At 45.2% G+C, this 18,092-nt stretch overlaps 1 protein-coding gene across 2 annotated transcripts in view; it reads left to right on the forward strand.

Moving 5' to 3' along the window:
* The window catches only part of LOC147733251 (synaptotagmin-5-like), a 417,434-nt gene that overhangs the window by 213,697 nt on the left and 185,645 nt on the right, over positions 1-18,092 (forward strand). The gene's annotated exons all lie outside the window — the stretch shown is intronic.

Consider the following 18,092-nt stretch of genomic DNA (forward strand, 5'->3'; position numbering starts at 1 on the left):
TGCACAGAAAGTCCCTTTTTCAGACATGTTGGGCCAGATGTATGACCATTTTTGCATGCGCAAACGGATTTGCCAACCCGTTTGCACATGTAAAAACAGCATGGGGAATGTTCAAACGCTATTTTGCGAGTCGCAGGAAGGGGCGTTCCCTTCCTAATATCAAATGCAACCCTATGTAAGACTGTTTTGCGTCCGCAACACACTCGCAAATTACCACCCGCTTCAAGAGGGTGGTAATGCACTCGCAAAAGGGAAGGGGTCCCGAGGGCACACCTTCCCCTTTGCAAATGCAGGGGGAACTATTTTAAGGGCAGGCAGTGGTCCCACGGACCGCTGCTTGCTTTTTAAAAATTAAACGAAAACGTTTCAAATGTTTATTTTTTTTTAATGCATCCCATTTTCCTTTAAGGAAAACAGGCTGCATTAAAAAAACTGCTTTATTTAAAAGCATTCCCAGACATGGTGGTCTGCTGAGCCCAGCAGGCCACTATACCTGGGAGGGCCTGCCATTCCCAATGGGGTCGTAAATTGCAAGAGGCTCATTAATATTCATGAGCCTGTGAGTTTGCGACACCATTGGGAATCGTTAACAGTGTGAAATACACTGTTGTACATTGGAAATACTTCACTCATAGCCAAATGATAGTAGACCTCACTCATAGCCAAATGATAGTAAAAATCTTTCCACACTATCAGGTGGTTTTTAACACATGGCACTAGGACAATCCTTAATAAACATATTTTTTGTCCTTTTAGTCATTTTTATCTCACTTGCACATCTCACCTGCACTGCACTCCACCGGTCCTCAAACCTTGGACAAACATAAAGGCTGAGTCATCTAGAGAGCCAGAGGTCCATTACCTTCGTACATGTAGCCTATGTACAACTGGGCTATATGTGACCCTCCTCTCTTGGTTTTCCAAATGACGAAGCTCCGCCAAATGGGTGGGCTGATGGAAACCTTACTCTAGCCTGGGTTGGGACAAGCCTTGTACAACTGGTGAACTGCACGTGCTCTCACACAGGTTCTCCCTGTCACTTTCCCCAGACCGTTGTTCTCCCTTTAGTTAGTAAACATTGGAAATAGCGCCTCGCAAACTTCGAGTCACAAAAAATGCGCAATATGCAAGGCGCTATTTCCACAGGTCGTACATCTGGCCCTTAGTCCTATTGGGCATATCATTCTTAGGATGACATCAATTTACATTTCATTAATGGCTTTAAGCATCAAAATAAATTCAACAAAATTAATCATGATTCAAGTAGCTCAATCATGCCCCATTGGCCCACCATCCTCCTATCCGATGCAAAGCTGATTCAATGGTCTATAATTTAATTTAAAATAACCATATGCTAGTATTTGTGGGTGTGTCTGGAAATAATTCCAAAAAATAAAGATATCTTAGCTCTTATGCATTTCAATGATGGTCCCCATCTGTTGCAGAGTGCACCATATTCGTGCATTCCTGTAAATAAATCAACAACAATAGCCATAATTCTTTTTCTCTAAGTGAAAGGCATAGCGTTGTTTGTGCAAATATTAAAACAAAATTCTTAAAAACTTTTAAAATAACTGGGGTAGAGACTCTACATGCTTACAATGTTTCACAAGTAAGTATACATTTCCTCATCTGTATTCAAAAAGAATATACGCCTCAGAACAAGCTTTTGAAGAAATACAGAAAAGCATGATGCAGAGATTAAGAGTGAGGGACTATAGAGAAAAAATACAAAATCAAGCAAACATCAGAGTGGCAACACAGCCTAGAGTGGGACTATTGTTCAAACAACAGACACATAAATCAAAGATTGATAGTGAATGTAGGTTCATCACTACATATGAAGAACAACATAGTAAGGTATGGCAAGCCTTTCTCAAACACTTGCATGTTATATGACAAGACCCAGTAGTGAGCCAGGAAATTAGCCCTAATCCACAGGTTACATATAGGAGATAACAGTCTATGAAAGATACTTTAGTAAGAAACCAAAGGACCTATTTATAAGCCCCCTGCGCTACCGGTGCGTCACTTTTGTGATGCTCCGGTGGTGCAGGAGCCTGCAGCACTAAGCCACTTTTCTGGGCTTAATGCTGCCTTGTAAATATTGTTCCCTTTAATGCAGTTTTCTGAGCTAAAGAGGCATGCAACGGGTGGTGCACCATCAACATCCATGGATTTTTGACGCTGCCCCAGAGTTACGAGAAATCATAACTGAGGCAGCCCCAAAAACATACGCTTTCCTTGGGGAGGCAAGAGGAAGGCACAACGAGGAGAAATATCTTTATTTCTCCTTGTTTTTCCTTTTTCTATGTGTGCAGCATTCTGCAGCACACATAGAAGGAGGAAAAAGCCTCATGTGATTGTTTTTGTGCTGGGAGGCGTTGACTGTGCGCAGGCGTCGTGAAAAAGGCTGGAGAAGCCAAACGGACCTGGCACCGTAATGGTAATCTGCCAAGTTTACTACAATATTGAAAGTTGAAATAAATACATTTCAAAGCATCGCCTGGAGTGCCGTTCTGTTTTTATTGGCTGCAGACGAGCAGCCTACGATCAGGTTGCACACCAGCTGAACACTGAGACATATATATATATATATATATATATATATATATATATATATATATATATATATATATATATATATATATATATATATACATATAGCAAGATTTTGTTGGTAGACGTTTAATGAACAATGAGACACTAGTGGCAAAGATCAAACAAAAAAACTTTATTTGATCACAGCACAACTTTGGAAAATAAATGAGAAATAATAAAAGAAGAACAAACAAAAGAAAGACACTCATGCAGAGAGATTGCACACTGATGATTGGCTGTTGTCCAATAGCAGCAAGGCAACACAGATTTAAAGAACGGTAAAGCAGCACACCGGTGTTCCTAGCATTTGTTAAACGCGTCATGCAAAGGTTTTTCAATAAAGGAAGTCCTACCACTCTGTAGTGTGCTTTGGTTGCGGTTTTTGAAGCGAAGCGATCCTATTGTCCTATTGTTAATATATATATATATATATATATATATATATATATATATATATATATATATATATATATATATATATATATATATATATATGTATATATGTATATATACATATATATGGTTGAAAGGGCTCCCAGCCAGAGTTGTTTCCTCCCAGGAACCACACACATGACTCGCACACCAGGGTCAGTGTTCAAATTGCGTTTATTGGCGACGCGTTTCGACCAAACGGTCGTCTTCGAAAGCCAACCACATGTAAACACAATCACCATTTTATACACCTAACAGTGCTCCAGGAGATAGAGGAAACTGAGGTAGGACTACATTGTAAGTCAAGACTACATTTTTAGGTGAACTACAAACGAGGTAAAAGACAGACTGTGTTGAAAAAAGGTCTCAAATAACAAGTATAGCCATGATTTCAGGTGCACATTTAAACACAAATGAAATACTTTCAGCTTGAGATAAATTTAAGTTTAAAATTAAACAGAAGCATGGACAATTATACAATCGTTCGATTTGTCATATTAAACAATGCACAATTCATGTGCATTTCAAATTCATGCCTGAAATTAAATAACACATGTGCACAGGAACATATATTTAAAAAAAAAGTTTTTAGAGACCAATTATTACTATCACAGATGTCTGTCTAGTTTGTGCCAGCCCCAAATCAGGTAGAATAGAACTGAAATGGGAAATTGGTTGCGCGCGTCACGGCCAAGTGGCCAATTCTAGTGGCTGCAAACCAATAATATAAATGGTAGTCTGGGAAAGGGGTGAGACTTAACCAATTACAGTTCACAGTCCTCTAAGGAGGGGGGGGGGGTTTCTCCACAATCAGTGACGGATTTCTCCAATGCCATGTAGGAGCTGTTCTATAAGAAAACTAAAATCAATTTAAAGAAAATAAAAGGTGAAAGGGTGCTGAAATTCTTCTTTCAGCCCCGTGAAGTATACAAAAAGTGAACCCTGTGCTGCCTGAGATTTGCCTAGCCAGACAAGCCATAATCAGACACATAGGTGTGATTGTGAAAAATAAAATTTTGTGGAATTTAAAGGAAGTGCCCATAAAGGAACAGAAAAGGTAATTTATCATATTATTAGTGCATAATTGATCTTGTGTCTACCACAGGATGGATTCAGCAGTGGTATTAGTTAAGATCTAGTATTCAAAGTTGAAATGTGATGATGAAGTTAGTTCATTTGCATCAGAGAGAGCCCTCTCTGCGCAGGATTCATATGAGTGAGGGGAAAATGCAAACACAGAAAGCCCTGGTTGAGGGATCTGGGCAAAAGCACTGACTAGGACATGGGTTGAACTGGTGCAGTATAAAGGCAGATCTTCCGGCTTAATATAAGGTTTTTTAGCCAATGTGCACGTACAGTTCCTCATCCTCGTTCAAACCAAAGGGGTTTCTCGAATCCAGGCGAATAATATATCGAGATTCCAGGACACGCAGCTGTTTGAGACGGTTACCCCCTCTGGGGTTCGCTGGGACCCTGTCAATACCAAAAAAGGAAAATTGGTTAACATCGCTGTTGTGGACACGCAACCAATGTCGAGCAGTAGCATAGGACATATCAACATTTTTAATTGCTCTCATATGTTCAAGAATTCGCTTTTTTATCGGGAAAATGGTACTCCCAATATAGAACTTTGAGCATGGACATACAATTACATATACACAGTGATCAGTGTTGCAGTTCATGAATTTACCTATATTCTCACTTTTTCCCGTGGGGAGAGGATAGGACTTAACATTCTTACTGGTAGCACAGGCCTTACACTTGCCACATTTGTAGAAGCCTTTTTGTTCTTTTAACCAGTTCTTCTTCTTCACTGGGCCCTCAAAATACCTCTTCACCAGCATGTCTTTAAGAGATCGTGCCTTTCTGTAAGTAACCTGAGGTGAGCTGTTGACCAATTTACCTATAGTGGGATCACTTTTGACAATGTGCCAATGCCTCTTCAAGATTTCTCGTACTCTTCCTGCTTCCACACTGTATGTTGTTATCATCCTGATGTTACTCGATCCCGGGCTATTGGGATGTTTAGTTATTCTCTTGCTAAGAAGTGACTCCCTATTCCTGGCTTTCACTTTCTCCCTGGCTGTCAATAATGTCTGGTCTGAGTATCCCCTGACTCTGAATCTCTGAATCATTGTGTCCTGTGCTCTCTCATAGTTATCATTGGAGCTACAGTTTCTTTTGGCTCTTAAAAATTCTCCATACGGAATGCTATCCTTCAAGCTGCTAGGGTGGTGGCCTTTGGCATGTAAGATGCTGTTCCCGGAGGTGGGTTTCCTATACAAGTCTGTTTCAATCATCCCCTCCACTACTCTGACTGTGACATCCAAAAAGTCCATTTCTAGTGGATCTACCTTACTTGTGAATCTGAGATTCACATCATTCTTGTTGTTGTTCAGAAGGAATTTGTTTAGATCAGATCTTGTTCCATCCCATATCAAAAAGATGTCATCTATGTACCTGGTGTAAAATACAATATGGCGGGTAACATCAACATTGTCCTCAGACCAAAGAATTTGTTCCTCCCACCATCCCATTAGCATACAGGCAAAACTTGGAGCAAAACAACTCCCCGTAGCAGTCCCAACTTCTTGCTTGTACCAGTTGTTTTCAAACAAGAAGAAATTATTTGTGAGGCAGAATTCCAGCATTTCAAGTAGCATTTCCGTTTGGTTAAGGTAGAATATTGATCGGTCTCTCATAAAGTGTCTGCAAGCTCTCAGACCATCGATGTGTTTAATGCACGTGTACAGAGAGACCACGTCAATCGTAACCATACAGAAACTGTCCTCCCATCTGATACCCTCAATCTTAGAAATAAAATCAGTGCTGTCTCTACAGTATGAGGGAAGGTTCAAAACATACGGGAAAAGAAAGGTGTCCAGAAAAATGGAAGTACTTTCAAGGAGGAGGGGGCGGAGCTAGCCGGCGCCGATGGCAGACGCGTGAGCGCTCGGCTCCTCGCCTTAGCCCCGGAATAAGCCTGTTAATTTATCCTAAAACGTGTCCTATATACCATAGTGGGCTCTCCTACACCCGCCGACACCCCGAGATTCCTTTGGGTGCCTTTTTGGACATTGGCTGGCGAACCTCTCCGAGTTGTTTGAAGAGCGGCTCCTTGAGACTCGACTAAGGAGGACTGGGCCTGAAGCCGCGTGCTTTCCTGGAGAGGAGGCCGGGTGACGTCGCCTGACGTGCAGCCTCGGAGTCGGGAGGGGACGGTCTGATCTATGGCCGGACTAACACTAGGATTTTTCCTTTACCGGAGCGTCCCCCCTTTTGTCTGCGATTGCCCCACATCGGAACGACTTGTCCTCCCAGGCGGAGGGCCATTGGCAGAGAGGACACTGAGCACCCGAAACACGAGGTGGAGCGGTCGCCATATTGGCGCGATCACGGGTTCGGATCCCCGCTGCAGTGGCCTGCTATCCCCGTGTCCCCACGCCACGGTGGTGCATCGTAGACTGGTGCTGGCATTGTAGCACTAGTAATACCCTGTGTCTGGCGAGTGTGGGTACTGCCGAAGTGATTGGAGACGGTTCGTCCGCCATAACGGACGCCATCTTGGCTGCATCGGGCCTCTAGCACAGACTTAGTACCTAGTGGCTGTGGATCGCCGGCTGGTGTATCTCCTGTACTGCCCCTGCAGCCTGCTGATAGCGAGGCGCCTCTTCGTTCTGGATCCCACCGCGACAGGAGCAGAGGATGGGGAAAAACGACACTGCCCAGGCGAAGCTCTCCTTTGAACGGCGCCGACCGAAAAGACCTGATGCGACGGCCCCGGAGACATCCCCGAAGGGGGCCACTGCGACTGCCCTAGCGTCCACGGAGCTCCGGGACATGCTGGCCACCATGGAAAAGGGCATCCAGGACAGCATTGCGTCTGTGGGCACAAAAATAGACGCTCTGTCATACCGCATGGACCGCATGGCGGAGCGAGTGGATAAACACGCGGAGCGCCTGGACATGGCGGAACGTCGACTCACCGAAGCCGAAGAAGCCCAGACCGAGTGGGACAAAGATAGAAAGCAGTTTGGCAGACTTTTGCAAGTTATTCGTGATAAAACGGAGGACTTGGAGGCGCGCTCACGCAGATCCAATATCCGTATTACAGGTGTGGCGGAAACGACGCAAACTGGGAAGATGGAACTTTACGTAGAAAAATTGCTGAAACTGCTACTCGGGGAGGAAGCTTTTTCCCCCATGTTCATAGTGGAACGGGCCCACCGCACGTTGGGCCCACAACCGCAGCCGGGCGCGCCGCCTCGCCCCATCATCGCGAAGCTCCTTAATTACCGCGACAGGGACATTGCTTTGCGCTTGGCGAGGGAGAAGGGCAAGCTTCAACATGAGGGTATGGACATCTCCCTCTACCCGGACTTTACAGCCAAAGTGCAGGAGGAGAGACGACAGTTCGCGCCGTATATAAAACAACTGCGTACTCTGGGCCTTGACTACGCGATGCTGTACCCTGCCAAGCTTCGCATTAACACAGGAGGGCGGTCGTATTTCTTTACGGATCCTAAAGAACTCCAGAAATCCCTGAAGACATGGACACGGGAGAGAAAGGAGGATAGGCATAGTCAGGAAGATGACGCAGGCTCAGCATCGAACCTGGATGAACAGGACTAGAGGGCTCTGCCGGACTATTTGGATCTTCCTAACGTGGGTGGGAAACTGCCACCTGGTACTGCTGCACCACCCCAAGATGGGCGGTAAGTCTGGTCTACATGAGCGCTGCCGGTACTATCCGGAGGGGCGGCGGCCACGTTGCTTGGACTTGTGCATTATGGATTGCTGGTGAGGAGATCATTGAACACTGATAGGGGGGGGAATCTGAACTCTGCTGCATTGTTGGGGGGGTTGGTAGGGTTGTGGGGGGGCCGTTATACTTGCTACTCGAAGGGCAGTAGCCGCAAGTGGGGCAGGGTTGAGGTGCCGATCTGAACTTTTGCATTGGGACAGTTTGCGGTGTTGTACTATTTTGGCGCGCTTCGCCCCGGTGCCTTTGGTTGTGCGACTCTCCAGGGAGTTGGTATCGAACTGACGAACACTCTGCTATTTGAGGGTTGATGGGGGGGATTTTTGGGACCTGTCTGACCTGGTTGGGGGTGGTCGGCTGTGGGTGGGCGGGGGAATGGGGGGTGGGTTGGAGGACTGGGCAGTAGGGGGGGGTTGTTGCCTTGGGGTGTTTGGGGGGTTTGCGCGTATTGAGTGTGAACTGCTTCGTGGAACTGTACCTGTTTGGAAATGCCGGCTGGCGAATACGGGGTCTAAGGTACTGCTGTGTCCTGTTTTGCCCATCCCTGTTGCTAATATAACTCATAAGCTCATGCAATGTCTAGTGCTACACTGAATGTACCCATAAGTTCCCCGCATAGCCTGAAATTGATGACCTGGAATGTTCGGGGCCTGAACGACTTTCGCAAGTTGAGGAAGGTCCTCGGCTATCTCCACAGACATCATGTCGATTTAGCCTTGTTGCAGGAAACGCACTTGCCACTTACCAGCAGGATGTTGCAATCTAGGGGGTTGGCGGGGAATATAGTGGCTGCAGGCTTCACGACACACGCCCGGGGGGTGTTAATCTGGGCCAATCCTACATCACAACTGAAATTGACCCCGGTGCATGCAGACACGGAAGGCAGGTACGTCCTGGCTAGGTGTGTGGGTAGGGGACTTGATCTGCTAGTAGTAAATGTTTATGGCCCCAATTATGATCACCCTGAATTCTACGCGACTCTGTCTGCCCATTGCAGGTCACATGCTCAGCCTGGGATGTTGTGGGGTGGGGATTTTAATTTTGTGTTCGACCCCTCCAGGGACCGCTCTGCGGGCCCTACCGGCGCCCGGTGGCTTCGGCCACATATATGAAGGCCGAGTTGACCAAATTAGACCTAGTGGATGTCTGGAGGGACAAACACCCCACGAAGGGCGGCTTCACGCACTATTCTGCCTTTCACAATGTGTACACTAGGATAGATTATTGGTTAGCATCTCCCCCGGTCCTGGGTGGTATCAGCGCATGCGAGGTTCTCCCACGCACACTCTCGGACCACTCCCCCATTTTATTACATCTTTCCACTGCCAGAAAGGGGATACCAGCCTTCACTTGGAGGTTCCCTCCTTTCGCGCTACTAGATGATGCCTTCCGGGGGGAGCTTGCGGAAGATATAGAACAATATTTCGCTACTAACCTAGGCTCGGTCGAAGACTTTTTTAAGGTTTGGGAGGCTTTTAAGGTGTTCATCAGAGGTATGGCTATGTCTAAGCACTCCAGTGTGCTACGTTCCATCAGGCGGGAACTCACTGCTCTGGAGACTAGGATAGCGGAACTGGAGGCTCGACAATTGTTGACTCTTAGTACCTCAGAAGGCCCGGCGCTCACCCAACTCCTGTCCGAGTATCAGGCTCTGGCGGATAGAGAGATTCTTTATATGGGCAAGTATGCCACTGCCCGAGTGTATGGTGAGGGGGATAGACCAGGTGCCTTGCTGGCTCGTATGGTTCGGGGCTCTCGACGGCCTCTGGTTGCTGAGGAGCTAAGGACCCCGGAGGGTGATACGGTCTCAGACGAGGAGCAGATACTAGAAACCTTTAGCCAATATTATGCTGATCTGTATCAGTCCAAGACGCAGATAGAAAAAAGTACTTTCAAGGAGACTGTCATTGGCCGATACAATTGGTCTCCCAGGTGGGTTAGTCTTGTCCTTGTGGACTTTAGGCAACATATAGAAACAGGGGGAGACAGGGTGTTGTACACGTAAGAATCTGAACTCTGATTCAGCTAGCAGATCCCTACTTCTCCAGTCTTTTAGTTTTTCATGATAAGTAGAAATACTAGTCACATATTCTTCCCTGTTCGCTCTCCGATAGTTGCCTGATAGCTCCAGTTGTTTCCTAGCTTCCTGTCTATACAGATTAACATCCCATAAGACAACGTTGCCACCCTTGTCTGAGGGTTTGATTATGAAACTTTGGTCAGCATTGAGAGTTTTTAGAGCCTCCCTTTGTTCCGGTGTCAAATTGTGGGCATGTCTATTCTTACTCTTTTCCCACAAAGCAAGGAGATCCCTATTGAGTATCTCATGGAAGGTCTCTAGATTGTCATGGGCAGTAGTGGGGTTCAATGTGGATTTAGGTCTGTGGCCCGTTACACTACGTCCTCCTAGTGTTAGTCCCATCCTATCCAACACTTCCACATCATCCAAACCACTCATATCTTCTCCACATAACTCAAATGCACTCGCCAAGCTGTCAACATCCTGTATCTGTAAGACTTTAGACACCTGTGTGCTCCAAACAGTATCATTGCTCCTATGTTCTAAAGCACGTTTTTTCTTTAGTGCAAACATTTTCATCAGTTTCAATTTTCGGACAAATAGAAAAACATCAATCCTGGTTTGGCTGTAATCGAAGTTGGCTGTTGGGCAGAAAGTCAAGCCCAACTCCAAAACCGATTTTTCAGCCTCAGTCAATGCGTGGGAGGAAATGTTAACAATAGTCAAATTGGGCTCACCCATCATTGTTGCTTGTTCTGTCGTTGCGTCTTCCCATACGACATTGCTCCTCTTGTGTTGCTGCCCCCGCGCCTTGTTGTTTTCCTCTTGCGTTTCCTCCTCTTCCTCTTCCGTACGTTCGATTTGGTGGTCTTGCTCTGAATGTCAGTGTTGACTGTAAAAAATCATACTCTTCCAAGGGTTTAAAGGAAAGAGCACCCCTTCCACTTGTGTCCAAAATCTCTTCAAGGTCCGAATAGGTTTCTGAACCAGACTCAGATACAGTAACATTTCTTTGTTGCCCTGCTAGTTGTTTAAATTGTTTAATTGCTGCATCATATTTCTTTCCAAATGTGAGAATCCGCCCACTGGCATAATCTTGTTTATCTCTTAAGAACTTGGTCTTCTTCTTTTGTTTGATCTCATTTTCGTATTTCTCGAGCCTCTTCTCCATTTGTTCGATGGCTTTGGTTATTTCTTCTTTGGCATCATGTTTATCCAACTCAGCTTTCAGTTTGGCAATGTCTGCAATGACCTGTTCCAGCTCCATACCCGCATACTTTGACAGCAAGCCAAGCATGTTTTGGCAGGTCCCTGCCATTAATTCAGACCAATCCGAAATCAATTTAGGGTGGGGGTTCTGGTATGTGGGGGTAATCATGATTCTAAGGCCCCTTGGCACCCTCCCCACTTCTATATAATTGTTCAACGAGGTTACCTCCCACCATCTGTTGACTTCTTTTTTCAAGAGTTTCTCATACTGAAACAGCATCTGTTTTAGTGTCTTATCCGGTGTTGTTGTTACCGTCTCATTGATGTTAGCTGGCCCCGTGTTTGCCGTTTCATCTTCACAGAATAGAGATCGTGCCTCATCCATCCTGCCTGCACGGCGATTCAATGTTATTGCACTCGCGTTTGTGCTTGTGTTTGTGCTCGTGCTATTCATGTCAGCATTTGTGTTCATTTCATTCCCCGTGGTGTTCTTGTGGGTCGCAGCTGCCGAAGCGGCCGCCGCCGCTTTCTGTGAGCCTCTCGTCATGGTGTCGTTTCGAGGCGTCCCGTTCCTTTGCAGGCACCAATGCTTGTTACCGAACACAGATTAAAGCCCTGCCGCGCCGCCTTCCTCGAGTGGTAGCGCGGTACCTCTGCCCGATTAATCCTTTTAGAACTCCTCCGGTATCACACGTGCAGTCCAGGTCCACAACCAGGAAGCGATCAGCGCGTTAACCAGCCACTCCCGTAGCTCGTCTTCGCAGCCGCACCCCCGGTAACGGTCTCCAGTAGCAACAATCGATTACCTAAGTCCAGATCAGGCGGTCGGAGCAAGTTTTGTGGCCAAAGGCCGGTTTGCCAGAAAGGGTTTCCGACTCAGCTCGCTCTCGTCCTCTCGAGGTTGGTGCAAGTCCCGGGTGTCGGAAAACCCGGAAGTATGGTTGAAAGGGCTCCCAGCCAGAGTTGTTTCCTCCCAGGAACCACAAAAACGACTCGCACACCAGGGTCAGTGTTCAAATTGCGTTTATTGGCGACGCGTTTCGACCAAACGGTCTTCTTCGAAAGCCAACCACATGTAAACACAATCACCATTTTATACACCTAACAGTGCTCCAGGAGATAGAGGAAACTGAGGTAGGACTACATTGTAAGTCAAGACTACATTTTTAGGTGAACTACAAACGAGGTAAAAGACAGACTGTGTTGAAAAAAGGTCTCAAATAACAAGTATAGCCATGATTTCAGGTGCACATTTAAACACAAATGAAATACTTTCAGCTTGAGATAAATTTAAGTTTAAAATTAAACAGAAGCATGGACAATTATACAATCGTTCGATTTGTCATATTAAACAATGCACAATTCATGTGCATTTCAAATTCATGCCTGAAATTAAATAACACATGTGCACAGGAACATATATTTTAAAAAAAAGTTTTTAGAGACCAATTATTACAATCACAGATGTCTGGCTAGTTTGTGCCAGCCCCAAATCAGGTAGAATAGAACTGAAATGGGAAATTGGTTGCGCGCAGTCCACAAATGCTCAAGGTGCAGTTTTTGGAGTAATTTCCTTACTTCTTTGAGCCAGAGTACTTTATGGAACATGTCAGAGTTAACAACATCCGAAAGGGCAGCTGCGTAATGGCTCAACTCAGGAGTAGTTTTTACACGCCTCCAATAGAGGAGGGGACGCAGTCTGACCATATCCTCGATCTTTTTCCCCCCGAGATCATATTGAAGTGGGGTCTAGGGGGTACTCGGGGGGACACCAATTATGCGGCGAAGAAATTTGTTTTCTGCGACTACTAATGAGTTCAAATTGGTGAAACCCCATAATTCTGATCCATAAAGACAAGTGCCCTGCACTTTCATACTGTAAATCTCCATTATTGGCTGGATAGGTCTTGTGAATGAAGATTTGTGCTTTTGGGCTATTGCCCCTGCCAGCTGATTAAATTTTAGCACCACAGAGTCCATATGGGATTTCCAGTTCATGTTGGCATTTAGGGAGATGCCTAGGTAGGTAAAAGCATTCACTTCCTCCAGAAAAGACCCATTATAGATCATTTTCCCCTTGAATTTCTTAGCGGGATTCAGATTCATAAATTTAGTCTTTGATGTATTTATTTCCAAGCCCGGGATCCGACAGAAGTCACCAAAAGCGTTTATTGTTTTTTGTAATCCGCTAGGGGTCCGCGAGACCAGCAAGGTGTCATCTGCAAACATTAGTACTGGAACTCGCTCCCCATCAAGTAAGGGGCATCCGTCGGGATTTGCTTCAAAAAATCAACTATGCCATTAATATAGAGGGAGAATAAAGTGGGGGCCAGGACGCAGCCGTGTCTCACTCCTCTATCCACGGGGAATGATTCCGTGACATCTCCCTGAGCACCCCATATATACCTCAAGGCTTTTTCCACAAGAGGGTTACCTTACTGATTTTATGTTAGCGGCTGAGCCCCAGCCGCAGAGGAAGCCCACCGCAGCAGTGCAGACCCAAGATGACGCCATACAGGTGTAATCTACATAGGGGAGGTAATCTTCCTCGAACTGCTGAATAAGACATCAGGTGTTTCCAGCAGGACTGAACATCGACCCACAAGGGTATTCAAAACTTTTAATATTCTGCTGATTGAACAAAGACAGACTCACAGAGAAGGATATCCTAGCACTACGAGAACCAGAAGGCCATGCACATGGCCACGCCCACTGGGGCAGGCTTTCAGAAATAAAAGTGCGCGAAAGAAAATTGCCTTGAATCAACAGAACGTCATTGAAGAAGGGACTGAAGTCCCGAAACCGGTCTGGCGGATGTGATTTATGATGACAGTTACCTGCTTGTTCCCTGTACGCAGCAGCTTGAAATAAAAATGCGGAGAAAATCAGTTACCTCGAGGCTTTTTCCACAAGAGGGTTACCTTACTGAATTTATATATATATACATCTATATATATATACTAGCAGCCTGTCCCAACGTTGTCCGTGTATGAATTACTGCGACCAGTAGTATATTGTTTTGTAGGATTTCGTTTAGATAGCATTTCATATCTATGACAGGCCTGTGAAACGCTCCGATGCACTGCTGATGCACTTAAGAGTGCGCGTTCAGTAGTGTGTGAACTCGAGTTTCCCTCCCTTGCAATATTATATAGCGCAAACTCAACAACATGGCATGAGCACAATTTACATTACAGAAGAACACATTCATTTGTGGTAGGCACGGGGAGACAAAGCGATTTGCCTGGAATCACAGGATGTTGAGCTGATGCCGAGATTCGAAGGTAGCTCTCCAGCTCTAAAGTTCGCAATTCTAGAACTTGTGGCGGGAGGTTTGTCTAAAAGTATATGTCGTGCAGGCCATCAACGAGAGAGACCTGTGCATTTTTCAAATGGGTGGTTAAAAAATATGAGTATGTTGCCACCAATGTACTTACCGGGGAGGGTAAACACCCATTATTCCGCAACTTCCTTTCCGCATACCATCACTCGCATACTTTCATTACGAAAGTACCATGACTCCACAATGCCATTATAATGCATGGCATTACATTTTATATGCTTTTACCATGCATACATTTACAACAGAATTAGTTGTAAATGCATGAATGGTAAAAGCATGTTTTTTTTGTAATGTTTGGATAAGGTAAGTATGGGTATAGGGGTATATGTTTTGGGGTACTGAGGTATATGTTTTGGGGTGTTTGGGTATTTTAAGGGTTCAGATATAGTTTTGGGTTATGGGGTACAGGGGTAGTTATAGGGTTTAGGGATAGGTATGGGTTTTGAGGTACAGGGGTATTTTTAGGGTTCAGGGCTAGGTTTGGGTTTTGGAGTATAGGGGTATTTTTAGGGTTCAGGGGTAGGTTTGGGTTTTGGGGTAGAGGGGTATTTTAAGGGTCCAGGGCTAGGTTTGGGGTTTGGGGTACAGGGGCATTTTTAGGGTTCAGGGCTAGATTTGGGTTTTGGGGTACAGGGGTATTTTAGGGTTCATGGGTAGGTTTGGGTTTTGGGGTACAGAGCGCCCCGGGGCGTAGCGTAAGCGCGTCGGGTCATGTGACCTGAAAATAACACTTTTCATTGGTTCAGGACAGTTTTGTTTTCCAAATGATGAAAGCCCCCACCTTTTTTCCTCATTCTCACTTTGTACTATGACTGAGGAAGACCTATTTGCAGACCTATTTGTACCTATTTGTACTGAGAAATGGCTACAGTAGCAGCAGCAGCAGCAGCAGGAGCATCTCAACCACCACCACCACAAGGACCACCACAACACCACAGTGGTGGAGAAGAAGAAGAAGAGGAGGAGGAGGAGGAGGAGGAGAGGCGGTTCCTACCTGAAGATACTACATCCTATAAGCCAAAGGAGCACATTGTCTGGGAGTTTTTTAAAATCCCAAGGGGCCTCAAGAAAGTTAATGCGCCAAAGGTTACCTGTCTGATCTGTGGCACTGTACTTTACAGGGTGAACCCTGCCAAAAAGTATTCTTTTGGCAACAACACTATGATTCGCCACATGCAACGCCGGCACCCAAACAACTATGCTGCGGCAGAGGTCAGAGAACTGACCAGAAACCCTCCCCAATTTTCTCCCAGCACCTCCCAAAGTAAACAACCCACTCCATTGGGTCCAGAGACAAGGGAGATGGTCCCAAACATCCAACCCCAGTTTGGAGATTTTAAAATAGTTTCTAAATTTTACGGGACTACAATTTGCTATGGAGAGCAAAGTATTAAACTCATCAACCGTGCTGGAGACAACCATAACTGTAAAAAGAAACCTTAATTTTTTCCTGTTTTTTTTTTTGCTCCAGTTGAGCCGTTTACAATTCCCTGTTTTTTGTTTGTCCCCATAAAAATTACAAATAAAATATAAAATTGTTCATAAAAGCCAAAAAAAGTTAAATATGTTCCAAAAAACAATAAAAAAATATAAAACAACAAAAAGAATAAAAAAAAGTTCTTTTTAGAACTACCTCCAATTTATAAAAAAATGCTACATTTTTAAAAAACTCTGTCACTCTTTTTTCCCCATGGTACGCTCCCCGGTACGCTCCGCGGTGCGCGTACCGGGCGCCCCCCCGCGCATTTCCCCCTTTGTTTTTGCCACCTCTTGTGTCTCGGTTCTACCGAGACACAAGATGGCGGCAGCTCCGGACTGCTTGGAATGTTGACAGACACCCGAGAGCCAATCAGCTTTCCGCTCGCGAACTCGCGTAGCGCGCTGGGGCGCGCCCCGGTGCGTGTACCGGGGCGCGCTTATAGATATATATATTTTTTTTAACCTAAACTACTCAAAATCCACTGGAGCACATATCTTGAGACATAGCAAAGGCACATCGGGCTACCAGTCCCTACAATTTTGCCAAGTTTGGTGGAAATCCATTCAGCCGTTCGGGCTAAAAGTGAGTCCAACCGCCCTATGGAAATTAACATGGGGAAAACACGTTTTGGGACCCCCCTTTTATCTCGGCCCCCGCTTGACGAATCCCCCCCAAACTTTCAGGGAAGGAGCGGAGCGCAGCGAGGCAAATTTAAGGACAATTACAGGCAGATCCCTCAATCGACGCCAAAGTTATTCCCAATAGAATGTTGTGGATTCCCTATAGAAAACAATCTTAACTATAACTACCTACTGGCGACCGCCAGTAGGTAATATATATATATGGATTCAATCCTGTGTTCAAAGCTTTCCAGAAAGCGGGCACCGACTCCGTGGGATTCTTGATCAAGGGTATTTATTTAACAAGATATACATATCTTTTAAGTGCAAAAATCTAAAGGACTGGTGTGGTGTCTTCGCCGGTATGGATTCCTGATCCAATGTGTAATCAGGACTGGTAATAGATATGTGATCAAGTCCCAAGGCAGGGACGAAACACGTCATGGCTGCCCCATCTGTGTTTGTTACTGCAATGAAATAAAATACTGAAGGTATTTCTACATCTGTGGTCCGTTCTCTTCATTTCGATATCCTGCGAGAGGAATTGCGAAGCAGAGGAGAACTACTCGATATATATATATATATATGTGTATATATATATATATTTATATATATATATATATATAGAGAGAGAGAGAGAGAGATAGATATTTACATACATATAAATGGCTTAACTTAGAGGCACTGTGTAAAGTATTTATGCAGCACACAAACAGTAATAAAGTAAAAACCTAACTCAAGAAAAATCCCAAACCAATTGAGAAAAACAATCAGTAGAATCAGAGTTAGACGTTTTTAAAGCTTTTAGTGCAATCTAGTGCCTAAAAGATCAAAGCGCCAACCGTTACCGCAGCAGGATGAAGCCGTAGGCTGTTGCAAAAGGTCTCCACAAGGCCACAAACCATTGCCGGGAGGTCCCGCTTAATAGGATTTGGTGCTGCGAAGAAGAATGTAGTAGGAGCTACCACGAAGTGAGACTGACTGGCGTTCAACCTTTGGTGGATTGGCTACTAGGTTGATCCGGGCCTTCAGTTGATTTGCCAGGAAGTGTTCTTTGTAAAAATATCTATGTCCAACGTTTTAGAGTACAACAGGAACAGTACCAACAACACCATTTCCAAGGGTCCAGGACCTAGGGGGTACCACTTGGCGTTTAGGGCTAACTCTAGCTGCAGCTAGGTGCAGGGTTCAAGGCCTCAGGATCATGTTATGTCCCTGTAACTTACACAAGAGGCCAGCCAACTAGCCCTTGAAGTCACGTCAGGTGGTCCTGAGTTAAAGGAGAAGGTCTAGTTCTCCTCCAAGCAACAAGGCAGTCCTTCAAGCATCAAGGAAGTCCTTCAAGCAGAAGGGCAGTCCTCAGGTAGCAACAGGTGTGAGAAATTGGGTTACAGGTTTAGAGGGGTGAAACCCTACTCAAGCAGCAACCACAATCCTTGTCAGAGTGAGACAAAAGTAAACCCCAAATTAATGTGTGTTCAGCTCTCTGGTAGCTTGACATAGAGCAGTCAGGTATAAATTAGAGCCAACGTGTAAATTATATATTCAGCACTTCAAATAGTAATAAAGTAAAATCACAACACAAGAAAAATCCCACACCAATATAGAACAAGCATTTGCAATGC

This window comes from Lissotriton vulgaris, chromosome 2_1 (genome assembly GCF_964263255.1).
Source record: "Lissotriton vulgaris chromosome 2_1, aLisVul1.2, whole genome shotgun sequence".
NCBI lineage: Eukaryota > Metazoa > Chordata > Amphibia > Caudata > Salamandridae > Lissotriton > Lissotriton vulgaris.